Genomic DNA, 5,000 nt, shown 5'->3' with positions numbered 1-5,000 from the left:
GACGGGCGGTGAACCAACAGCGTGGGACACAAATCCAACTACGAGCTTTTTAACCGCAACAACTTTAATATACGCTATTGGAGCTGGAATTACCGCGGCTGCTGGCACCAGACTTGCCCTCCAATAGATACTCGTTAAAGGATTTAAAGTGTACTCATTCCGATTACGGGGCCTCGGATGAGTCCCGTATCGTTATTTTTCGTCACTACCTCCCCGTGCCGGGAGTGGGTAATTTGCGCGCCTGCTGCCTTCCTTGGATGTGGTAGCCGTTTCTCAGGCTCCCTCTCCGGAATCGAACCCTGATTCCCCGTTACCCGTTACAACCATGGTAGGCGCAGAACCTACCATCGACAGTTGATAAGGCAGACATTTGAAAGATGCGTCGCCGGTACGAGGACCGTGCGATCAGCCCAAAGTTATTCAGAGTCACCAAGGCAAACGGACCGGACGAGCCGACCGATTGGTTTTGATCTAATAAAAGCGTCCCTTCCATCTCTGGTCGGGACTCTGTTTGCATGTATTAGCTCTAGAATTACCACAGTTATCCAAGTAACGTGGGTACGATCTAAGGAACCATAACTGATTTAATGAGCCATTCGCGGTTTCACCTTAATGCGGCTTGTACTGAGACATGCATGGCTTAATCTTTGAGACAAGCATATGACTACTGGCAGGATCAACCAGGGAGCTGCGTCAACTAGAGCTGAGCAGCCGGCCGCCCGGGAGTGTGTCCCGGGGGCCCGCGCGAACACGCAAGCGTCCGCTCAATCATTCTGCAAACAGGAGGAGGCTGAGCTCCCCTGCACAATACACCTCGAAACCCTCTCAGGTCCCGGCGGCGCGCAGCGCCGTCCCAAGTACTTGGTCGGGTTCGAGAGAGGCGCAATCGCCCGGAGTTAGGCGAGTAGACGCTTTCGGTGCGACCACCCGTGCTCCCAACTGAGCTTGCCGCTGCCGACAGAGGCCCGGGAGCGTGCTGTCGTGGCATTGCCGGCGGGAGACAACACGCGCCACCTACGGTGACCGGCAGCTCCAACGCCAGCGCCACAGAAGGACAAAAGCCCCACTTGGGTGCCGAAGCGAACTCTCCCAGCACAGCGCACGCGCCAACACATCCGCACAGCTGCGATACAAACCACCAGCGAGAACCGCTGGGGCGACCGAGCAGCAGACGGCGTCGCGGCGCCGAGCGCCGGGCGGCAGCGCATCCTCAACGCACACAGTCCTCAATCGGACCAGCACACTGAAGATGTCCACCGCGCTTCGCACCGGGCCCGCGAGGACCTACTTTGGCCGCACGGCGCCGCGCGCAGGGTGCGCCGGCGCGCAGCTGCGACGCCTGCCGCGTCCGTCGGCCGGCGCGCCTGCCACTGGCCGCCCCCACCAGCCGGCTGTAGCGCGTGCGCCCACGCACCGCGCGGCCAGCACGCCGGGAGGCGCCCCCTCACCGGCCGGGGACGGTCCCACCCAGCCACCGCCGCGTATCGCTTCACACCCAGATGCCGTTCAGTTTCGTCGGCATGGTGGGTATCGCTGGAACAACCGGTTAGTACCTCAACCTATCGTCGCCATCACCGATTCACCCCTAGCGAGAACAACCGCACCACAACAGGTTACCATTTGTTCATTTGCGTAACTTCACCAGAAAACGCAGGCGTCCATCGCCATTTGCAACTTCCACGATTATTGCATGCCTGTGTCAGGTGTCACGCCACACTACGTCTGCCCACATACACGCAACAAAATGTGCACGCCTAGACAATACGTGGAAGGTGGCCCCCGTACGTATGCGATGTCCATTGCTCGAACGACTGTCAACCGGCCTCTGTAGCATGTCGCAGATATGGAACGCGGTGCACCATGCCATCACGGTGTGTGAGGAGAGACGACTAGGTCCGAATACATCAACAGACAGCTCATGCTGATCGCCATCCACGGCGTCCGTTCCTCCCACACGTCTCTATGGCGTACCACACTGCAATCCAGCTCTCATAGGGAGACGACACGTAGCTGCGTGCACAATATTTGCACTGTATGGTCCGCCGTTTTTGGGCGCAGTCGTTGTACGGTCACACATGTGCCACGATGTATCATTCAGTACATAAGGACGAATGTGCAGTACAGATTGTGGTTTACGCGTACGACATTAGCGGACAGTTGACACAGGCCGCACCACAACGTAGCCTGAGTACGTCGCATGCGGAGGGCATTGAACATGCAAAGTTCTCACCAACCAGCTTGCGAAGGCAGGGGGCAAGGTGGGGACGTGGGGAGGGGCGGCATGTACGTCCTGCTGCCATCCACATTACAGTGTACAGCAGGAGCATGTGGAAAGTGAGCAAGACTTGCAAGGTGTTTAACATGAAGCGATACACAGGGGAGCGGGGAGTGCGAGTAGCGAACTATATTGCGAGGGTTGCGGGTGGGCAACACTACACTAATTGAACGAGTCGTATAACAATTACAGAGCAGGTTTAGGCGACAACGTGGGTTACGTTAGGCGACAACGTGGGTTAGGTTAAGGCACGACGTGGGTTAGGTTAAGGCACGACATGGGTTAGGTTAAGGCACAACATGGGTTAGGTTAAGGCACAACATGGGTTAGGTTAAGGCACAACATGGGTTAGGTTAAGGCACAACATGGGTTAGGTTAAGGCACAACATGGGTTAGGTTAAGGCACAACATGGGTTAGGTTAAGGCACAACATGGGTTAGGTTAAGGCACAACATGGGTTAGGTTAAGGCACAACATGGGTTAGGTTAAGGCACAACATGGGTTAGGTTAAGGCACAACATGGGTTAGGTTAAGGCACAACATGGGTTAGGTTAAGGCACAACATAGGTTAGGTTAAGGCACAACATAGGTTAGGTTAAGGCACAACATGGGTTAGGTTAAGGCACAACATGGGTTAGGTTAAGGCACAACATGGGTTAGGTTAAGGCACAACATGGGTTAGGTTAAGGCACAACATGGGTTAGGTTAAGGCACAACATGGGTTAGGTTAAGGCACAACATGGGTTAGGTTAAGGCACAACATGGGTTAGGTTAAGGCACAACATGGGTTAGGTTAAGGCACAACATGGGTTAGGTTAAGGCACAACATGGGTTAGGTTAAGGCACAACATGGGTTAGGTTAAGGCACAACATGGGTTAGGTTAAGGCACAACATGGGTTAGGTTAAGGCACAACATGGGTTAGGTTAAGGCACAACATGGGTTAGGTTAAGGCACAACATGGGTTAGGTTAAGGCACAACATGGGTTAGGTTAAGGCACAACATGGGTTAGGTTAAGGCACAACATGGGTTAGGTTAAGGCACAACATGGGTTAGGTTAAGGCACAACATGGGTTAGGTTAAGGCACAACATGGGTTAGGTTAAGGCACAACATGGGTTAGGTTAAGGCACAACATGGGTTAGGTTAAGGCACAACATGGGTTAGGTTAAGGCACAACATGGGTTAGGTTAAGGCACAACATGGGTTAGGTTAAGGCACAACATAGGTTAGGTTAAGGCACAACATAGGTTAGGTTAAGGCACAACATAGGTTAGGTTAAGGCACAACATAGGTTAGGTTAAGGCACAACATAGGTTAGGTTAAGGCACAACATAGGTTAGGTTAAGGCACAACATAGGTTAGGTTAAGGCACAACATAGGTTAGGTTAAGGCACAACATAGGTTAGGTTAAGGTACAACATAGGTTAGGTTAAGGTACAACATAGGTTAGGTTAAGGTACAACATAGGTTAGGTTAAGGTACAACATAGGTTAGGTTAAGGTACAACATAGGTTAGGTTAGGTTAGGTTACACGTTGTTGTAAGGAAAGGTGTAGGGGGGGGCGGGGGCGGCAGGTTCGTTGATAGTGATTATAGTAAGTGAATGCTTGTGACATGATCAGATTTGTCACGTCAGGATGCACCTTTGGCTTATTAGAGGCGGCGCTCCAATTCTATGCTTGTGTCAGACCTGTGTCTTTGACTCATGTCATTGTTTGTGCGCTGTGACAGGAGGTACTATTGTGATGTTGGGTGCACCGTTGTATAGGACATGTGTGGGTGTTGGTGCCTGATCTGCGCAATGGTGGATGTCGAAAGGGTGGGATATTGTATTTTCCGCATGGACCTCCTGGTCTGGTTGTGATAGTGTGGATTGTGTAATGTGGCGGAGAGGATGCACTGGATGTTGTTCCATGCTGGTGCTTACATATTGTATGTGCGCCCGTTAGAAGCAGAGAGTGGTGCGTGATCAGAGTGGCTGGCTGACGTGTGGTTCCCATTGTGGGCAGACTCTTTCAGCATGTATACGGACAGTTGTATATATATTCTGTAGTTTGATGGCTCTGCATTGATTACTAATCAGCGCCGTGTGTACGGGTAATCTGGTTCCAGTCCAAAATGTTCCATCTGTGTACATTAGTGACAAAGACTCCCCTCATGCAGTGGGGCTCGGTCTGTTATAACTCTTCCGCGTAATATATTTGCCCCACGTTTTTGCGACTGCGAGTGCGAGTGCAACGCGCATGGGGACCGACATGCTGATGGCTCGGTATCGGACGCCGTACAGTGAGCAACGCGATCGCGTCTCTCGCTCGTAAGTGGTACAGGTCGCGGCTCATGTATAGGGACAGCGGGAATGTCGCATATTGGCAATAACTCTTCATGAAACGCACGTTATAGGGGTGGATTGCACTTTACGAGTGCGGGAAACGTCCGCCGTTCATCCGCTGGAGGTGCGCGTTTGGCGGTTGGGGTGGTGCACGAACGGGTGCGGGTGGAGTCATTGCCGGTCCACGGCTTCGTGCGGCAGAGCCACTGGAGATTGGGTGCTATGGTCGACAGAGGCTGCAGGCTTTGTGGGTGGCGTCGAAAGGCGGGCACTGTGGCGCCATCGCTGTCTTAATCGGCTTGGCGTCGCATAGATGGCGGTATCGTCGTTGGAGGAGGTCATGTTGCGGGAGACCTACAGATGGCGGTATGTTTTGTGGTGCGGACGTAGTGTTG

The 5,000-nt window shown here is 53.1% G+C and overlaps 1 non-coding gene across 1 annotated transcript in view; it reads right to left on the bottom strand.

The window, feature by feature from the left end:
* LOC124745914 overlaps positions 1–687 on the bottom strand; it is a 1,909-nt gene extending 1,222 nt beyond the window's left edge. Inside the window, exon 1 of the ribosomal RNA XR_007011215.1 lies at positions 1–687. This exon is cut by the window's left edge and continues 1,222 nt beyond it. This is a non-coding gene — a ribosomal RNA (small subunit ribosomal RNA).
* Between the last annotated feature and the right edge of the window lie 4,313 nt (positions 688–5,000).

The sequence above is a fragment of the Schistocerca piceifrons genome, unplaced genomic scaffold (assembly GCF_021461385.2).
Source record: "Schistocerca piceifrons isolate TAMUIC-IGC-003096 unplaced genomic scaffold, iqSchPice1.1 HiC_scaffold_34, whole genome shotgun sequence".
In the NCBI taxonomy this organism is placed as follows: Eukaryota; Metazoa; Arthropoda; class Insecta; order Orthoptera; family Acrididae; genus Schistocerca; species Schistocerca piceifrons.
Note: the sequence above shows the minus strand (reverse complement) of the source record. Positions and strands in the feature narration are given on the sequence as shown.